Below are 22,022 nucleotides of genomic sequence, written 5' to 3'. Positions count from 1 at the left end.
ATGTTTTATGCTTCCATTAAATAAAAAGGACTTAAAATCTGTTAATCATAATAGAAATGCGGCTAGTTCAGAGAGATTTTTAGAGCTGTGGTGGACTTCATAGATGAATTCAAGTGTGGAGGGAGGATTAAAGAAATATATACCGTGTTTATGTGTGTGTGCTTATTTGTTTGAATGATTTTATTTTCCATTTCTCAAAGATTTTATTTTTTTGGTTAGGGCCTTAAAATTTCAGGACTGTGATTATTAGTATGTGTGCCTAAGGAACTTTTTGAGTTACTCTTAAGAAAGTGAAACTGAAGAGTCTAAGTGATAACTGTAGGATTAAGTCAGAATTGTTTTTCCTGTCATTTGTTGGAAGCTTCTTGATTTCTGTTATTAGCATTCAGGGAATTGATACCCATCAACTTGAATGGAAAATCCTTTGTAGGTGTTACTTAAGTGAATGTTAAGAGTTCCACCCTGAGTGGTAATCTAAGACTGTGCTGTCAGTTACTTCAGACTGCTCAGAATAGTTCATTAGAAAGGTAACAAATGAGAAATGGTATTATAATACAGTTCCATAGTAGTGAAGTGATGGAATACCTTTCTTGCTTTTGTGGAGTTACATCTGATGCTAATCTTGACTTCCAACTAAGCAAACATTTTAATGAGCAAAAGTTAGTGTTATTAAAGTAAAATTTTTTATGATAAGATATCCAAATTGAGGACCTGTGTCCTGTTTTTATAAGATTGCAACCCAGCTATGCTCATTTGTTTATGTTTTGTATATGGCTGCTTTTGTGTTACAGTGGTAGCGTTTAGTAGTTAGGACAGAGACCTGCAAAGCAAAATAATTTACAGTCTGGCCCTTTACAGAAAAGTTTGCTGACCCATGGTCAAAATAAATGAAAATAATTTTTTGTGTTAGGGTTGTTAAGCTAGGATTCTTTTTGGTATCATACGCTTATTTTATGTAAATCTCTCAATAAAAAATTATTTTTAAGAGACAGGATCTCCCTCTGTTGTTCATGCTAGAGTACAGTGGCTCACTGCAGCCTCCAACTCTTGGGCTCAAGTGTTCCTCATTCCTCAGCCTCCTGAGTGATTGGGACTACAGGCGCATACCACTGTGCCCAACTAATATTTTTATTGTTTGTAGAGACAGGGTCTTGCTGTGTTCCCTAGGCTGGTCTTGAACTCTTGGCCTCAAGCAATCCTCCTTCGGCCTCCCAAAGTGCTGGGATTATAGGCATAAACTACCGTGTTGGGCCTTCACATCAAGAACTTTATGCGGGGAGGGGGTAAAAACAGATTGAATTAAAACCAGGTTTAGTGTGACTAAAAACATGCTACCAGATTAATTTTGATTGTTCTGTTAAAATGTTTGCAAGCTGCACTTTTGGCAGATAATTAGTACTAAATGAGAGACTAACACTACTTAGATTTAATTTTAAGGATTAATTTTGGAGATCAAACCCATTCTTGAAAAACAACTTGTAACCCCATTTTTGTACTGTTTTGTTTCTGTATGTCTGACTCATTTAAATTGGAATTCTCAGAGCCATTTCTACAGTACCTCTTGGCCTAGATAATTTTCTATCCAGCAGACACTGATTTTCAAACTAACAAGAATTGAAAAAAGATTTTTTATATACATTAATTTGGTAGTTTCATGTTTTTCTTGATGGTTTTCTATATTCTAATCTGAACTGTTTGCCCTTTTTGAATTGTTGAGTAACTGTTGAGTTGGGGCTTTGCCATTGTTCTGGGTTTCCCTTTGCCTCTCAATTTATGATCTGTTTCCTAGATCTATGGATTTGTTGGGTTGGTGCAGGACATCTTCCAATAGCTTAGAGACCTTCCTGTCTGTAAAGTTCTATTTTGCACTGAATTACTAAGTTTAGCTACGTAGAGAATTCAGGTTTGGTGAAGAAATCTATTTTATTTATTTTTGAGACAGCGTCTTACTCTGTTGCCAGGCTGGAGTGCAGTGGTGCGATCTCAGCTCACTGCAACCTCTGCCTCCTGGGTTCAAGTGATTCTCCTGCCTCAGCCTCCTGAGCAGCTGGGGCTACAGGCCTGCGCCACCATGCCCAGCTAGTTTTTGTATTTTTAGTAGAGATGGGGTTTCACCGTGTTGGCCAGGATGGTCTCAATCTCTTGACCTTGTGATCCGTCCGCCTTGGCCTCCCAAAGTGCTGGAATTACAGGTGTGAGCCACCATGCCTGGCCAGAAATTTATTTTTTTTTATTTTGGAGACGGAGTTTTGCTCTTGTTGCCCAGGCTGTAGTGCAATGGCATGATATCGGCTCACGGCAACCTCCACCTCCTGGATTCAAGCAATTCTCCTGCCTCAGCCGCCTGAGTAGCTGGGATTACAGGCGTGTGCCACCAGGCTTGGCTAATTTTGTTTGTTTTTTTAGTAGATAATGGGGTTTCGCCATGTTAGGCTGGTCCCGAACTCCTGACCTCAGGTGATCCACCTGACTTGGCCTCCCAAAGTGCTGGGATTACAGGTGTGTGCTACACTGTTCTTTGACCCAGAAATTTATTTTAAATCTTGGTCTTACATATGGAATCTTTCTTAACTCTGAAATCACTTGGAATTTTGCCATTGTTCTTATGGTTCACAACTGTATCTTGGGTTTATTTCATACATTGTACTGGGCACTCACTGAATCTTGGCATTGTGTAAACTTGCTCTTCAGATACAGGAAATACTACTGAACTGATTCTTCTTTCCCCATCTACCACCTTGATCTTTGTTCTCTGGAATTGTTTGGATATAAGCCCTGGACGTGTGTTTCTGTTAATTTAATCTTTTCAATTTTTGTAGAGACCAGGTCTTGCTATGTTTCCCAGGCTGGTCTTGAACTCTAGGCTTCCCAAAGTGCTGGAGTTACAGGCATGTGCCACTGCACCTTGCCTAATTGTCAACTTTTAAAAACATCCCAAAATTTCAATTGCGTCAATTTCTTTTTTGGGTGTGGGTGTGTGTGTGGGGTGGAGTTCTCTCGTTGCCCAGGCTGGAGTGCAGTGGCACTATCTTGGCTCACTGCAACCTCTGCCTCCTGGGTTCAAGCGATTCTCCGGCCTCAGCCTCCCAGGTAGCTGGGACCACAGGTACACACCACCATGCCTGGCTAATTTTTGTATTTTTAGTAGAGACAGATTTCACCATGTTGGCCAGGCTGGTCTCCAACTCCTGACCTCAGGTGGTCTGTCCACCTCAGCCTCCCAAAGTGTTGAGATTACAGGTGGGAGCCACCACGCCTGGCCAATTGTGTCAGTTTCTAAGACCACCCTCCATCTGTTATAAATAACATATCAACATACCTTTTTCTCATCTCTAAGGGTATTAATGATAACCTGTTTAAAAGTTTGTTTCCAAGATGCTTTGTTTTCCTGTTGCTTTGGCTTCTGGTTTTCATGTTAGAAAATTTCTTCAGGTGTTTGGTGATCCTGGGGTCATATTTAGGAGTGGAACATTTTGAATGCTAATTGAATGTAATGTGTGTGGGGCTGGCAGGGTGCTTTTCAATCACTGGCTTCACTGTTGGTTGATATGGCTGTGTCATTTTATTGAGAAATCATTTGATACATTCCTTGTTTTCTCAAGCTGGTCAGGCTCACCAAAGGTGTCTTACACTCCTCCCTAAAGGATAAAAAAAGGTGGTCAGTTTCTGATCCCAGTGGAAAAAGAGGTTGAGGGATCTCAAAAAGTAAACTGTTTATTTTCATCACTGTGCCTATTCAGTCCAACAGCTCTTTCTAACTTGCTTAAGAGAGTACATCTCCAGTTTTCTGCCAGGGTTCAGGAGTCAATTGCCAGCAGTATAGAGGATCTGGAGGTTTAACTAATTGTTAAGCGACTTTGAATCGATCTTTTGACCTGTTTCGTCTATGTTTCTGCAGGTACTTGGGCTGCCAATTCCTAAGTCTTTGCAGGGAGTCAGGGTGTTCTGTGATGTAATCTGTGATATCCACACTGCTGACAGCTGGCAGAATATTGTTTTTTCTTTCTTTCTTTTTTTTTGAGACAGAGCCTTGCTCTGTTGCCCAGGCTAGAGAGCAGTGGCACGGTCTTGGCTGCCTGCAACCTCTACCTCCTGGGTTGAAGCGATTCTCCTGCCTCAGCTTCCCAAGTAGCTGGGACTATAGGGATGCGCCACCAGGCCTGGCTAATTTTTGTATTTTTAGTAGCGATGGGGTTTCACCATGTTGGCCAGGCTGGTCTCGAACTCCTGAAATATTATCTTATCCCCCCATTCCCCAGTTTTTTTAGATTACTCGTTTTTAGTGTGACTTCAGAAGAGACTGGGCATGACACAGATTATTTTTTTGTAGCCTTTTTTTGTAGGTGGGTGATTGGTGTAAGGTTTAGGAGAACAAAAAAGGACAGGTAAATTAAAATATTAACAGGGAGCTCAGTACCCCTGCTTCTAGAATTTGACCAACAGTGAAATTTACAAGCAGTTTCCTGGTTTATTATCAAATTAACCTGTGTTTACTAATGGGTAGTGTTATGTAGCTTTGATCTCAATTCTCAAAACAGTTTTGTAGACTCTGGTTAGCATCCCACTTTTTCTCAAGTAATGAGCTTTCTAGGTCTGTTGTTCTGAATCAGATTTTGATACCTTTTGGTTTAGTAGGCGTCTGCTACAAGGTGAGTTAATTTCTCTTCCTTGGGTCCTGGGTTTCCTTTTTTGTCAGTTTCTTTCCTAACCTTCAATGTGTATAGGGTTGCAAGTCATGTAAGCATAATACTCTTTACATCCTGGGATGGTATTTGCTTCTTTGTACTTGGTTGTGCACAGTTGAGAATACAGTGTGGGTGTGGAACACTTGTCCAGGTACCAGTTCATGCTGACAGTTTTTAAAGTTAGTCTCATTAGAATCCAATTATTAAGCCTGTCTGTTGTATACATGAGAAACTAGTCTCTGCTTTTACTATTTTAGTGCTTGGGAAGTTTCTTTTTGTAGTTAAGACTAGTACTTTAAACGTATGTTTAGGGCCTTTGAGGTATTAGGAATTTTGGAAACTGGAAGGATACAATCTTTCTATCACAGTATTTGTGTTGATACTGAAATGTCTGAGTTTATTTTGTTTGGAATGAGTTTAACCTGAAATGTCAAAACCTAGATCCATAATACAGCATCACATCTCAATAAATTTATTTGGAAGCAGTTTCTTAATAGTGCAGTTTATCAATGAACTAACATTTAAGGATGACCCTAAACTATTCATAAAATTTGATTTTTTTTGAAAGCCACCTTTCCTTTTTTTTTTTTTTTTTTGGGAGAAAGGGTCGTCTTGCTCTGTTGCCCAAGCTGGAATTCAGTGATGTGATCACAGCTCACCTCAGCCTCAACCTGGGCTCAAGCGATCCTCTCACCTCAGCCTCCTGAATTGCTGGGACTGCAGGCAGGCACAACCACATCCAGCTTATATATATATATATATATATTTTTTTTTTTTTTTTGAGACTGAATCTCACTGTTGTCCAGGCTGGAGTGCAGTGGCGCGATCTTGGCTCACCACAACCTCCGCCTCCCGGGTTCAAGCGATTCTTCTGCCTCAGCCTCCTGAGTAGCTGGGACTACAGGTGCACACCACCACATCCGACTGATTTTTGTATTTTTAGTAGAGACAGGGTTTCACTATATTGGTCAGGCTGGTCTCGAACTCCTGACCTCGTGATCTGCCTGCCTCAGTCTCCCAAAGTGCTGGGATTGTGTGAGCCACCATGCCCGGCCCAGCTTACTTATTTTTATTTTTATTTTTTGAGACAGAGTCTTGCTCTGTCTCTCAGGCTGGAGTGCAGTGGCGTAATTTTGGCTCACTGCAACTTTTGCCTCCCGGGTTCAAGCGATTCTCCTCCCGCAGCCTCCCGAGTAGCTGGGATTACAGGTACACGCCGCCACACCTGCCTAACTTTTGTATTTTTAGTAGAGACGGGGTTTCACCAAATGGCCAGTCTGGTCTCAAACTCCTGAGCTCAGGTGATCCGTCCACCTCGGCCTCCCAAAGTGCTGGGATTACAGGTGTGAGCCATTGCACCCGGCCTAATTTTTAAAATTTTTTGTAGAGATGGGGTCTCGCTATGTTGCTCAGGCTGGTCGCCAACTCGTGCTCAAGTCATCTGCCTGCCTTGGCCTGCTGAAGTGCTGAGATTACAGGCGTGAGCCACTGTGCCCAGCCTAAGATACCAACTTTTGACAGGGTTGAGAAGGGTGTATCCTTTCTTTAATACTGGCCATATTCAAACTGTTACTAAGCATAGTTTAGGAGTCGCCTGAAAATTTCCATGGGTGAAATGATTCTAGCAAGATAAATACTCAGTTGTGCAAATGGAGTCCGCTTGTCCTGTTAGTTGCTAACAGTTGCTTTTAATCTGGTAAATTGGGTAAGGGTTGATTATAAGCTGGTTGGCATTTCAAAGAGGCTTGTAGGCATCTATATCAGAATCACTTAGAATTGTTTGGGAGTGTTGCCTGCGAATCTGTATTTCACATACACCACGTGATTTTTTTTTTTTTTTTTTTTTTTTTTTGAGACGGAGTCTCACTCTGTCGCCCAGACTGGAGTGCAGTGGCATGATCTCAGCTCACTGAAATCTCTGCCTCCCGGGTTCAAGTGATTCTCCTGCCTCAGCCTCCCACGTAGTTGGGATTACAGGCGCCTACCACCATGCCTGGCTAATTTTTGTATTTTTAGTAGAGACAGGGTTTCACCATGTTGGCCAGGCTGGTCTTGAACTCCTGACCTCACGTGATCCACCTGCCTCAGCCTCCCTATGTGCTGGGATTACAGGCGTGAGTCACCGCCCCGGCCTCCAAGTGATCTTAATTACACACTAATGTGTTAAGGACTTTAATGTGTTAACTCTTTAAGATAGAGTTAAACACACTGTTTCCTAAGGGTTTGTTTTTACATCTTCTGTAAAAACAAGGGTATATGTTTTACTAAACCAGCATTTTAGTTGTGGACCCTAAGTCTAGCTTGAAAAAAAAACCCATGATATGATTTTTAACATTCTAATGAGTACAAGATGACAGTGAACAACAGTAATGTACCAAGTCAGGCAAAGTAGATGGTGGGGGTGGCTACTGGCTGGGAACATGGTGAGTTGCTTGGTATTGTTTTAAAATTCTACAGCAAATACACTCCCCTTATTGTCTGTATCTTGCCTCTGCCCTGATCTTCGCCATCCATTACATTATTATGAATTGGTAATCAACAACTCTGATAGAAATTGACTTGCTATTTTCTCTAATTGGGCTGGTTATATATTGCCCTATCATCCTTAGCGCCTTTTCGATTCTCAAGAAGGTTGCATAATTCCAGCAGCCTTCCATGTAAATGGCAATAGTATAGAGTAGCTGAGATAAAGAATAGTATCCAGGGGACTGACTATATAATATAGGAAGTTGAAGCAGTAGGGTAGTTCCTAAATGTTAATAAATTTCCCCCAGTAAGCCCTGTAAAGGCAGGGAATTGGAGCGGGGGGGGGGGGGCGGGGGTGGTGGGGGGTAGGGGGCAGGTGTTCTCCCAAGGGCAAGGAAAAAGGACCTTACAAAATTATTGTATTAAAATCTGAAATGCTTTATAGGATTTAGAGCCTAAGTAGGAGCATGGTGTTCTTGTAATAGCAATCCAAATGTGTTATTTTAGTTGTTAAGGGAGAAATTCTTTAAAAGTCTTCAAAGAAATTAGAGATAGGCATTAATTTATTAAACAGTGATAATAGAGGTTATTGGAATCTATTTTGGGAAACTTTAAGTCATTTGGTATTGGGAAGAGAGTACTTCAAGGTTAATTTGTATAAATTTAATTTTGTTATAAGAGGCTGTACTCTGTTTGCACTCTAGAATTAGGAAGGTTACTTTCCTGGCTTTTGTATTTCTCAGGAAAAAAAGAATTGGAAGAAACTTAAGAGGTCTGTTAATGCCAGTACCTAAACGTGACATTTAACATGGCATGGAAGCTATGCTTTGAATAAACACTTGAGAAAAGGAATTACATAATTTCTTTTTTGTTGTATGGATGGCTTTGGATTATACAGAGCTTAACATTTATATAAAACACCAGTCTGAGACTGATGAAGTGAAAACCTTTTTATTATAAAATAAAAATTGGAAGAATGGCATTTTATTACAGTATAGTTAAGAGATTGGCTGAGGCAGTAAATAAAACTTAGAAATGCTCAAATTTATTGTAAATTGCTTTTATAATCATTGATATATAAAGCATGCTACTACTAATCAATTAGTTTTATGTATTAAGACCTATCAGCATGTCTTTTTTTAGTATCTGGTTGACTTAAACATGATGTTCTCTGTACCATTTAACATTTTCAAGACATATTCTCCCCAAGCAAATTCTGTTGGAACCAAGTGTTTCCAGTTCTAGAAGTTTACTTCTAGAGTCTTCATATGAAATTTACAGTGGGCTTTCATAGGGTTTTAATTTGCACTGAATCCTTCTTTCTGAAAGATTACTTATGTTTAAAGTATAATGTAGCAGTGCTTTTGTCTTACAATTAAACTCTTACAGCACTCATGCATTTTTTGCACTGTCTTTTTTTTTTTGACTTAAGCTTTTTTCTCTTGAATGAATACCTTTAACATAGAACTTATTAGTTGAAAAGGTAAGGCAACTACTGGAACGTTAACACATCACATAAAATTTTTAAATGATGGGATTGTTTGGAAAGTTAGACAGCTTATGCTAAGGAGCAATTTCCAGTTTTCTCTGGAATGTTTATGAGGCAGGATATTGAGGGCAGGAAGATTTTGGGGGATGTTCAGTCTTTGTAATCTGCTGGGCTTGCTGTCAAATGTGAGACCACTATAAGTGCTGGTAGGCATTTACCATTTTATGTTACAACGTTTTTGGAAAATGGTAAATTGAATTTGATGGCTAAGAGCAATAATGTTAGCAAAAGTACTCATTATAAATGCACTATTATTTCACTATTCCATTTTTTACTTTTATGTCTCAAGTACTTTTAAAGGAATGCGGGTCACTTAGTACTGGTCTGTTAAGAGAGAAGTCACCATTATGTTGGGTCATGGTGTGGTGCTAAGCAGGTCTGCTCCTTAACAAATGACCTCTTTGTCTGTAACCAGCTTGTGATTTGCCTTTTCTAAAAAATCAGAGGCTGGCCAGGTGCGGTGGCTCACGCCTGTAATCCCAGCACTTTGGGAGGCCGAGGTCGGTGGATCACCTGAGGTCAGGAGTTCTAGACCAGCCTGGCCAACATGGTGAAACCCCATCTCAACTAAAAAAAAACAAACAAACAAACAAAAAAATAGCCGGGCGTGGTGGCAGGTGCCTGTATTCCCAGCTACTTGGGGGGCAAGGCAAGAGAATCACTTGAACCCGGGAGACGGAGGTTGCAGTGAGCCAAGATCGCGCCATTGCACTCCAGCCTAAGGGACAAAAGCGAGACTTTGTAAAAATAAATACATAAATAAATCAGAGGCCAAAATTAAATAATGGTTTTTGTTATTCTAGGTTCTGCCATGATTCTATGAGATTCTCTGAGAGGCCTTGATCCTACAGTGGGATAATATAAACTTTCAAAACAATTTAAAATAATCCTTTTCAGACTTATTAAAATATGTGGGGCATTCTATTTAGCAGATTTTTCAAAGTTTCTAGTTTAATACATTCAGTGGAATAGATTATTTCAAATGAATGCTTTTGTGGCCCAGCTCTGTCATTTGCCCAGTGATATTGGGTAAATTAACCATCTCCAAGCCTCAGTTTTTCCAAGTGTAAAATTATATTACCTTTCTCAGGAATGGACATTAAATGATAGTCATGTAAAAGTGCTTGAGGTTAGCAGTTCTCGGCCTCATTGTGAGGTTAAACACACATTTTGAAGCCCCATCCCAGGCTTATGCAGAATACATGGAGCCGAGGAACATGTATTATTAAGATCATTAGGTGACTCTGATGCTGAGGATTGAAAACCAAAGCTTCACATTTGTTGATATTAACCATGTTTAAGAGCTATGGAAATCATGCATCTGAAAATACCAAATGTTAATACTTACATGTGCTGGGCAGACTGAATACAAAGAGTGTGATGTGACCAGGCTTGTGGGGAGTAGAGCCATCAACCATAATAGAAGAAGTGCCCTTTCTCGAAGTTTGCCTCGGCACCCTCAGGGAACTCCTTACTTTTGCTTCTGCAGCTCTTCTGGACTTCCTTGGCTGATGAACCTTCAGGAGATTTGACATAGAAGCTCTATGATTTTGGTGACTAATTAGGAAAGAGAAGATGAGCAGAAGGGAGGAGTCAAGGTAGGCTTAACATAGTTTGTAGATTACAGGATAGCTGTGATCCCATTTATTGAGATTTGAAATCAAGTCAAATAAGCAGGTTTTGTGGAGGAATGGAAGAATGTATAGTTTGGGGATCTAAACTTAAGTGTTTGTGTGGTATCCAAGTGGGTATATCTAGTAGAGAATTGGAAAATGATTTGGAATTCAGAAGAGGGGTTAGATCTGGAGAGAGCAACGGCATGGGAGTGAATAAGAGCACGTTGGAGAGTGGGAAATGAAGAGAACCAAAGACAGAGCTCTGCTGCTGGCCACTTGAATGACTGAAAGATACCATAATTGAATGCCACCAATGCATAGTCCACCTTGTGCACCCCCACACCAAGCTGTTCCTCTTACTAGCCCAGTAGACTTGGGTATGTGACAATTTATGCTTCTGTTTTCTCATGTGTAAAATGGAAATAACAGTAGTGCCTACATCAGGGTTGTGAGAATTAAAGAAGTATTTCTAAAGTACTTAACAACAGTTACTGGAACACAAGTGCTCAATAAGTTGTTATTGTTAACTACACTGCCTTTACCTGTTGATATAAATTCGATATATGACACTTCATGGTAGAAATAAATTCGATTTCTAATAAGATCCAATTCCTATCCCACTTATAACCAATGGAATCTTCCCCAGTGATTTGAGCCTGTGTTGATCATCATCTCTTAACTTATTCTCTGCCATGCAATGTACCACTTAAATATTGATGCTGTTGCTTTAATCTGTTTATGATATTTGTCGGACTTCCTCCCTCAACTGGAATGTAAGCTTTCCTAAAGGATTAGAGATAGGCCTTAGGGTTTTTTATTTTTATTTTTTGAGACGGAGTCTCACTCTGTTGCCCAGGCTGGAGTGTAGTGGCGCAATCTCGGCTCACTGCAACCTCCGCCTCCTAGGTTCAAGTAATTCTTCCTGGCCTCAGCCTCCCGAGTAGCTGGGATTACAGGTGCCTGCCACCATGCCCAACTAATTTTTATTTTGTATTTTCAGTAGAGACAGGGTTTTGCCATGTTGGCCAGGCTGGTCTTGAACTCCTGACCTCAGGTGATCCGCCTGCCTCGGCCTCCCAAAGTGCTGGGATTACAGGTGTGAGCCACTGAGCCTGGCCAGGTCTTACACATCTATATACAAACATCATTCTATTTTTCAAACATCAGTTATTTCTATCTATGTAGTAGCTTAGGATAAACCATAATGTTTTAGAATTGTTTTGGTGCAGAGTAGGAGCTCAATAATATTTGAAAACATAAATAGATGAAAAATCTAAGATCACTTAATATTTGTTTCTGCCAAGCTATGTTCTGACAGTTCTAGCATAAATACTAGGGAAACAATCCTTACAAGGCAGCTTTCAACAGCTCATAAAAATATAAATTATCTTGAAAACTCTTAAACTCTAAAGACTGCCTTAGAAAACAAGTATTATGTAGGACTGCTTGCTTGGAACCAGGGTGATAGCCTGTGCTTTAAGCATGCTACCAGTGAAGAGGAAATCGCAAAGACACATAATTCACTTAGACTTTTGGTCTTGGTATCCTAACATGTAAAGTGCAAGGGGTTAGATTAAGTGATCTTTAAGTTCACAGTTGTCTAGCAATAATTATGCTACTACTAACTGGTGATCAGGATACAAATATGTTTTATACATAATTTTACATTACAGAGATGTTAAGAGGCAAGTTTTATAGGGCTTCAAAAATAATGGCAGCAAAATACATGACTATTCCTCTTCCCACTACTCTTGCCTCTACCCGGCAAAACAACCTACTAAACTGACAAGAAGTGAAATAATACGATGTATCTTGTCTGACCCATAATTAAGGGATCTTAATTATTACTCTATGGGTTCCATGGCTATATGCCACAGTAGGGCTTATCTTAGCAGTCAGTAAAATCTTAGCTTTCCAGCTGTGTGACCTTGAACATGCCATTTAACTTTGCTATTTTCTCATCTGCAAAATAAAGCTGATAATATGAACTAACTTACATAGCACTTTTATGCCAGCCACTGTTCTGTGTGCTTTATGTGATACTAACTCGCTTAATAGTATTATTGTAAAATTAAATGAGACACCCCTCTTCCAAGATATTTAGTACGTTGTATCAGAGTAAGCATTCAACATATCGCCTATTTTTTCCTGAGTCTAAACTACAGAAACTCCAAAGTTTCTAACATTTAAGATCCTTTAAAAAATATTTTGTGAATGGAAAGGTGGTATTGCATTGGAGGAATAATGAGCTTAGTGGCTATTTAAAATGCTGGTATTTGATCATTACCAGAATTAAAATGAGTATCCTGAAGTCAGGATGTCTGTTCCCCAGGAATCACTAAGGGACTTATAAAACAGACTTCAGACCTCAGTTTCCCACTTGGGAAACAGAACCCATGACACCTTGTTACTAACTGCAAAGTAAAGTTGGATGCTTTAGTTATTTGAAATCTTAGTAAGTTGAGGTTACTGGAGGAAGCGTATTTTTTTAAAGGCTGCTAGGATGATAAGATGGGGGAGAGGACCTATGTCCCCTCTCTATGATTTGTTAGAGAAAATGATATGACTTACTAATTTTTTAATCCTTACACAAGGAAATACATAGTATAAAACATGATAGTTTGAATTTTCATTTCAAATGAAAAAACTGTAGAAGAGGTGAATGTGTATCTCTGAACTGTACTGATGTTAAAATTCTCATTTCTAAAATCTGATTTTAAGGTCAAAGTCATTTCACTTCTGGGTAAGCAGGAAGATTACAATAATTTAATCAATGCCACAAATGCAATTATCTTTTCCTATTAAGTAACAGTTAACATGTAAATAGCATTTACTATGTGGGAGACATAACTCTATTCATTAAATATTACTAACAGCCCCATTTTATGGATGAGGAAAAGGTGCACAGGTTAAGTAGCCTGTCGACATTACAGAAATGGGAGAGGTACAGTGACAAGAGTTAAGGGACAAGGAAATACTTCCAACCTCCTTTTCCTCCAATCTTATTACCACTACAGAGTGATTTCATAACTGTTGGTTGTAGAAATCTATAATTATGTATAGCCATTTATTGGTGTCTGTTGAGGATGGGGAGAAAAAGGGTCATGTTGGTATTACATTTGTACTTAAAAGAATGATAATAATTGAAAGGGGGATTGCAACGGTGATAATTATGATCTTTTTGAAGTATTTCCACCAAATCCTCTTAGGAATCTTTCTTGTTTTTTGGAATCCTTTGGCCTGAAATAAAAATGAATACAAATGTCATGTTTTACTTCCATTTCTGGATTAATGTGCACACTCTAATACTTCTCAGAGCTATCTGAAAGAACAGATGTAGCTTGATTTTGACCAATCCTAAAACCTCTTAATAGAATTCAACAGATTTTTATAAAGTGATGCATCAAGGTTCCAGGCGGCTGCCTTGTTGTGTTCAGCTGTAATTTTATTAGCTTTATTAGCTCTGTGACCTTGAACAAGTTATAATTCTTTTAGCCTCAACTTCCTCATCTTCCTCATCTTCCTGTATGATTTTACTTAAATGCTATCATCTCTTAAAATCATTGCTACCTCCATTTCTATTCTGAAAACCCTAGTCTCCTTCAATACTTAGTTTTTCTCCACAGTACTTACCTCTTATCTAACATTATGTAAATTTTATTTATCGTTTGTCTAGAATATAAACTCCATGGAGGCAAGGATTCTTGTGTTTCATTTACTGCTGTAGTCCCAGCATGGAACAGTGCATGACAGACAGCAGATGTTCAATAAGTATTTGTTGAATGAATGAATACATAAATCTATAAAATTGTGATAATAGTGAGAGGTGAAGCCACCTGGACTTCCTGGGTCGAGTGGGGACTTGGAGAACTTTTCTGTCTAGCTAAAGGATTGTAAATGCACCAATCAGCACTCTGTGTCTAGCTAAAGGATTGTAAATGCACCAATCAGCACTCTGTAAAATGGATCAATCAGCGCTCTGTAAAATGGACCAATCAGCAGGACATGGGCAGGGGCAAATAAAGGAATAAAAGCTGGCCACTCCAGCCAGCAGCAGCAACCCTCTTGGGTCCCCTCCCACGCTGTTGAAGCTTTGTTCTTTCGCTTTTCACAATAAATCTTGCTGCTGCTCACTCTTTGGGTCCATACTACCTTTATGAGCTGTAACATTCACCTCGAGGGTCTGAGGCTTCATTCCTGAAGCGAGACCAAGAACCCACCGGGAGGAATGAACAACTCCGACACGCCACCTTTAAGAGCTGTAACACTCACTGTGAAGGTCTGCGGCTTCACTCCTGAAGTCAGTGAGACCACGAACCCACCGGAAGGAAGAAACTTCAGACACATCTTAACATCTGAAGTAACAAACTCCGGACACACCATCTTTAAGAGCTGTAACACCCACCACAATGGTCTGCGGCTTCATTCTTGAAGTCAGCAAGACCAAGAACCCACCGGAAGGAATAAATTCTGGACACATTTTGGCGACCCAGATGGGACTGTCACCAAATGGTGAGTGCTATTGGACCCCTTTCACTTGCTATTCTGTCCTATTTTTCCTTAGAATTTGGAGGCTAAATACCAGGCACCAGTTGGCCAGTTAAAAGCAACTAGTGCGGCCACCGGACTAAAGACACGGGTGTCAGGCTTTCTGGGAAAGGTCTCTCTAACAATCCCCAACTCTTCAGAGTTGAGAGTGTTGGTTTGCCTGGAACCAGCTTCCGCTTTTCCTGTACTTCTGGGCTGAGCTGAGGGTCCGACAGAGAGGGAAGCCATTCAGCTCCAGGGTCCCAACAACAAGTTGGTTGACCCTGCGGCCATGAGCGGAACTCTCAAAGTCATGTTGCCCAAGCGAGACTCACCCATCTATCCTATCTATCCTGACCCTTGCCTCCTGGGTCCTAATGCCTGTCAGACAAACTTCCTCTTGCTCTCTTCTCTGAGGCTAGTCCTGCTTCTAAAAACCACTCCCTGTCTCTGGTGCTTTTCTAGTTTCTCCTATAATAATAATTTCTAATATAAACCTCAGGACTTTGTTCCCTTCTTTAGGCACCCGGGCTCACCAATCAGAAAGACATAATTTTTGCCCAAAGCTCCATCTGGGGGGTGGGACTATCTGGAATTTTAGGATCCCTCCTCAGACTAGCAGGCCTAACAAAAGCTATTCTTGAAGCTAGGATATGGGGAGCTTCAGAAATGATATCCTTCCTATTCAAGTAAGGACAAAAGGTGTCAGATTTCCAACCTTGAAGATCCCTTCCCTCCCTCAGGGTATGGACCTCTACTTCATTTTTGGGGCATAACATCTTTATAGGACAGGGGTAAAGTCCCAATACTAACAGGAGAATGCTTAGGACTCTAACAGGTTTTTGAGAATGCATCAGTAAGGGCCACTAAATCCGATTTTTCTCAGTCCTCTTTGTGGTCTAGGAGGACAGGCAAGGTGCAGGTTTTTGAGACTGTGTTGGTAAGGGCCACTAAATCCGATTTTTCTCAGTCCTCTTTGTGGCCTAGGAGAACAGGCAAGGGTGCAGGTTTTTGAGAATGTGTCACTAAAGGCCACTAAATCCAACTTTCCTTGGTGCTCCTTGTGGTCTAGGAGGAAAACTAGTGTTTCTGCCACTGCATCAGTGAATGCAACTATTCCGATCAGCAGGGTCCAGGGACCATTGCGGGTTCTTGGGCAGAGGTGGAAACAAACAAACCAAAACCGTGGGTGGTTTTTTCTTTCAGATGGGAAACACTCAGGAACCAACAGGCTCACCCTTGAAATGCATCCTAAGCCATTGGGACCAATTTGACCTGGAAACTCTGAAAAAGAGGTGGCTCATTTTTTTCTGCACTACAGCTTGGCCCCAATATTCTCTCTGATGGGGAAAAATGCCACCTGAGGGAAGTATAAATTACAATACTATCCTGCAGCTTGATCTTTTCTGTAAGAGGGAAGGCAAATGGAGTGAAGTACCTTATGTCCAAGCTTTCTTTTCATTGAAGGAGCATCCACAACTATGCAAAGCTTGCAGTTTACATCCCACAGGAGGACCTCTCAGCTTACCCCCATATCCTAGCCTCCCTATAGCTCCCCTTCCTATTAATGATAAGTGTCCTTTAATTTCCCCTACCCAGAAGGAAACAAGCAAAAAATCTCCAAAGGACCACAAAAACCCCTGGGCTATTGGTTATGTCTCCTTCAAGCTGTAGGGGGAGGGGAATTTGGCCCAACCTGGGTACATGTCCCCTTCTCCCTCTCTGATTTAAAGCAGATCAAAGTAGACCTGGGGAAGCTTCAAGATGATCCTGATAAGTACACAGATGTCCTACAGGGTCTAGGGCAAGCCTTTGACCTCACTTGGAGAGATGTCATGCTATTAGATCAAACCCTGGCCTTTAATGAAAAGAATGTGGCTTTAGCTGCAGCCCAAGAATTTGGAGACATCTGGTATCTTAGTCAAGTAAATAATAGAATGACAGCTGAAGAAAGGGACAAATTCCCTATCAGTCAGCAAGCCATCCCCAGTATGGATCCCCACTGGGATCTCAACTCAGATCATGGGGACTGGAGTTGCAAACATCTGTTGACCTGTGTTCTAGAAAGACTAAGGATAATTAGGAAAAAGCCCATGAATTATTCAAATGATGTCCACCATAACTCAGGGAAAGGAAGAAAATCCTTCTGCCTTCCTTGAGCGGCTACGAGAGGCCTTAAGAAAATATACTCCCCTGTCACTGAACTCACTCGAGGGTCAACTGATCCTAAAAGATAAGTTTATTACCCAATCAGCCGCAGATATCAGGAGAAAGCTCCAAAAGCAAGCCCTGGGCCCTGAACAAAATCTGGAGGCATTATTAAACCTGGCAACCTCGGTGTTCTATAATAGGGACCAAGAGGAACAGGCCAAAAAGGAAAAGTGAGGTCAGAGAAAGGCCACAGCCTTAGTTATGGCCCTCAGACAAACAAACCTTGGTGGTTCAGAGAGGGCACAAAATGGAGCAGGCCAATTGCCCGGTAGGGCTGGTTACCAGTGTGGTTTGCAAGGACACCTTAAAAAAAGATTGTCCAATGAGAAACAAGCTGCCCCCTCACCCATGTCCACTATGCCAAGGCAATCACTGGAAGGCGCACTGCCCCAGAGGACAAAGTTTCTCTGGGCCAGAAGCCCCCAACCAGATGATCCAACAACAGGACTGAGGGTGCCCAGGGCAAGTGCCAGCTCATGTCATCACCCTCACTGAGCCCCGGGTATGTTTAACCATTGAGGGCCAGGAAATTGACTTCCTCTTGGACACTGGCATGGCTTTCTCAGTGTTAATCTCCTGTCCTGGACAGCTGTCCTCAAGGTCCGTTACCATCTGAGGAATCCTGGGACAACCTGTAACCAGGTATTTCTCCCAACTCCTCAGTTGTAATTGGGAGACTTTGCTACAGATAGTAAGTATGCTTATCTAATCCTACATGTCCATGCTGTGACATGGAAAGAAAGGGAGTTCCTAACCTCTGGGGGAACCCCCATTAAATATCACAAGGAAACCATGTAGTATTGCATGCAGTGCAAAAACCCAAGGAGGTGACAGTCTTATGCTGCCAAAGCCATCAAAAGGGGAAGGAGAGGGGAGAACAGCAGCATAAGTGGCTGGCAGAGGCAGGGAAAGACCAGCAGAAAGGAAAGAGAGAAAGAGACAGAAAGTCAGAGAAAGAGAGAGGCAGAGAAAGAGACAAGGACTCAAAGAGACAGAGAGAGGAAGAGACAGAGGCAGAAAGTCAAAGAGATTCAAAGAGACAGAGAGAGGAAGAGACAGAGGCAGAAAGTCAAAGAGAGAAGGAAAGAGAGGAAGAGACAAAGGGAGCCAGAGAGAAAGAAAGAGAGAGACAAAGTCAAAGACGGAAAGAGAGAAAGAGACAGAAAGTCATAGAAAGAGGAAGAAACAGAGAGACAAAGAGAAGGAGACAGAGGAAGAGACAGAGAGATAGTCAAAGAAGGAAACAGAGGAAGAGACAGACAAAGAGGGAGTCAGAGAGAAAGTCAGAGAGAAAGAGAGACAGATAAAAGAGTCAAAGAGAGAAAGAGAGAGAAGTAGTAAAGAAAAAACAGTGAACCCTATTCCTTTAAAAGCCAGGGTAAATTTCTGTCCACCCAGCCAAGGCATATTCTTCTTATGTGGAACTTCAACCTGTATCTGCCTCTCAGACAGCTTGCAAGAAATAACAAAATCTGTCCTTACTCTACAATCCCAAATAGACTTTGACAGCAGTGACTCTCCAAAACTGCCGAGGCCTAGACCTCCTCACTGCTTGAGAAAGGAGGACTCTGCACCTTCTTAGGGGAAGAGTGTTGCTTTTACACTAACCAGTCAGGGATAGTACGAGATGCCACCTGGCATTTACAGGAAAAGGTTTCTGAAATCAGACAATGCCTTTCAAACTCTTATACCAACCTCTGGAGTTGGGTAACATGGCTTATCCCCTTTCTAGGTCCCATGACAGCTATCTTACTGTTACTTGCCTTTGGGACCTGTATTTTTAACCTCCTTGTCAAATTTGTTTCCTGTAGGATTGAGGCCATCAAGCTACAGATGGTCTTACAAATGGAAGCCCAAATGAGCTCAACTAACAACTTCTACTGAGGACCCCTGCACCAACCCACTGACCCTTTAGTTGGCTTACAGAGTTTCCCTCTGGAGGACACTACAACTGCAGGGCCCCTTCTTCGCCCCTATCCAGAAGGAAGTAGCTAGAGCAGTCATTGCCCAATTCCCAACAGTGGTTGGAGTGTCCTGTTTAGAGGGGGGATTGAGAGGTGAAGCCAGCTGGACTTCCTGGGTCAAGTGGGGACTTGGAGAACTTTTCTGTCTAGCTAATGGATTGTAAATGCACCAATCAGCACTCTGTGTCTAAAGGATTGTAAATGCACCAATCAGCACTCTGTAAAAATGCACCAATCAGTGCTGTGTGTCTAGCTAAAGGTTTGTAAACACACCAATCAGTGCTCTGTAAAATGGACCAATCAGCATTCTGTGAAATGGACCAATCAGTGCTCTGTAAAATGGACCAATCAGCAGGACGTGCGCAGGGACAAATAAGGGAATAAAAGCTGGCCACTCCAGCCAGCAGCAGCAAACCACTCAGGTCCCCTCCCAGGCTGTGGAAGCTTTGTTCTTTCTGTTTTCACAATATATCTTGCTGCTGCTCACTCTTTGGGTCCACACTACCTTCATGAGCTGTAAAACTCACTGCAAGCATCTTCAGCTTCATTCCTGAAGTCAGCTAGACCAAGAAGCCACTGGGAGGAACAAACAACCCCAGACATACCACCTTTAAGAGCTGTAACACTCACTGAGAAGGTCTGCGGCTTCACTTCTGAAGTCAGCAAGACCACAAACCCACCGGAAGGAAGAAACTCTGGACACATCTGAACATCTGAAGGAACAAACTCCAGACACACCATCTTTAAGAGCTGTAACACTCACCACAAGGGTCTGCGGCTTCATTCTTGAAGTCAGTGAGACCAAGAACCCGCCAGAAGGAATAAATTCTGGACACATAGTACATACCACATAGTACCCTAGATTATGCAGATTAACTGAGATAGTGAATACAAGACATCTAGACTGCCATATAAGAGTAAATTATGTCACTATTCTTGTGACACTTTTTTTTTTTTTAAGACAAGTACTCACTCTATCGCCCAGGCTGGAGTGCAGTGGCACGATCTCAGCTCACTGCAACCTCTACTTCCTGGGCTCAATGGATCCTCTCACCTCAGCCTCTCAAGTAGCTGGGACTACAAGTGTCAAAAATTAGCCACCATGCCTGGCTGTTTTGTAGTTTTTGTGGAGCTGGTTCACAATTTGACCATGCTGGTCTCCAACTCGTGGGCTGAAGTGGTCCAGCTGCCTCAGCCTCCCAAAGTGCTGGGATTACAGGTATGAGCCACTGTGCCCAGCCAATTGTGACAATTTTTTGATGAATAATGAAATACAGATCTTAAGTATTTTGTGATACAAAAAAGCATCATATTTTAACCCAGCTAAATCTAAATAAGCTTACTTTCATTAACAAGAAAAACATTATTAAAAGAATTTAAGAAGCGCTGAGCACAGTGGCTCACACCTGTAATCCCAGCACTTTGGGAGGCCGAGGTGAGTGAATCACTTAAGGTCAGGAGTTTGAGACCAGCCTAGCCAACATGGCAAAACCCCGTCTCTACCAAAAATACAAAAATTAGCCAGGTGTGATGGTGGGTGCCTGTAATCCCAGCTACTCGAGAGGCTGAGGCATGAGAATCACTGGAACCCAGGAGGCAGAGGTTGCAGTGAGTTGAGATTGTGCCACTGCACTCCAGCCTGGGCGACAGAGTGAGACACTGTCTCAGAAAAAAAAAAAAAAAAAAAAACAACAAAAACGGCCAGGCGTGGTGGCTCACGCCTGTAAGTCCAGCACTTTGGGAGGCTGAGGTGGGCAGATCACCTGAGGTAAGGAGTTCGAGACCAGCCTGACCAACATGGTGAAACCCCGTCTGTACTAAAAATACACAAATTAGCCAGGTGTGGTGGCACGTGCCTGTAATCCCAGCTACTCGGGAGGCTGAGGCAGGAGAATGGCTTGAATCTGAAAGGCGGAGGTTGCAGTGAGCTGAGATTGCACCATTGCACTCCAGCCTGGGCAAAAGAGTGAGACTCCATCTAAAAAAAAAAAAAAAAATTACATATAACTGTTTCTGCTTCTTATATAGCTATGATACAACCACATTGCTTGCTGTTTACATGGACTTCTGCTATCTGCACCTGGATAAGAAGTAAAATTGTAACATATTTCAATTAATGTTCTTTATGTATCAGATAAGTTTCTTTACTCAATATGTATGGTCACTTTCCACAAGCAAAGTCAAATGTACATGGTTACAGTGTATGCTATAGGTGGCCTTGGTCCTGGTATGCCACATGGCCTCACAATTCTAATGTATAAGTTATGGGAGCCCCAGGTTTGTATATCTAAGATACTGTTGGTTGTTTGCAAGGATCTGGCATATGGAAGCAAGGCGAATTGGTGTACTTTCCGGGACCTTTTAATTTACTGAGTGCTTTAGATGCAAGTACTATATGACACACATAGGTATTTTTGCCTGTCAATATGCAATACTCATAATAATCTTGTGAATATTCCTATTTTACAGTGTTGAGGAAAATGAGGCTCAAAAAGGTTTAAGTTACTTGCCTAAGGTTATATAGCTAGTAAGTGGTGGAGTTGGAATTCAAATCCAGAATTGCACGACTCTACACTGCCTTGTGTAGAAATTTTTAACTAAGGTATGAATGGAGTTTATATTCTCTTAGATGATTTGCTTTCTTTTTTATTAATGAAATGTGCATATATAGTTTGAAAAGGCAGAATTCTGTAAAGTTTATGAGTAAACACAGAAGTCTGTTTTCCTACTCCTTACAACTCCCGAATCTATTTCTCAGAGGTAACTACTTTTAGTTCTTTTTGTCTGTTTTGTTTGTTGCTGTATCCCTATTACTTAGGTCAACGGCCCTCAACTGGGGGTGATTTTGCCCTCCAGGAGACATTTAGCAATGCCTGTAGATATTTTTGATTTTCACAACTAGAGAGTGTGCTACTAGCATCTAGTGGATAGAAGTCAAGGATGTGCTAAATATCCTACAATGCACAGGACAGGCCCCCCACAACACTGAGTCCAAAATGTGCTA

This window comes from Pongo abelii, chromosome 3 (genome assembly GCF_028885655.2).
Source record: "Pongo abelii isolate AG06213 chromosome 3, NHGRI_mPonAbe1-v2.0_pri, whole genome shotgun sequence".
Taxonomy (NCBI): domain Eukaryota; kingdom Metazoa; phylum Chordata; class Mammalia; order Primates; family Hominidae; genus Pongo; species Pongo abelii.
The sequence above is the reverse complement of the archived record's forward strand: the minus strand, read 5'-3'. Positions refer to the sequence as shown.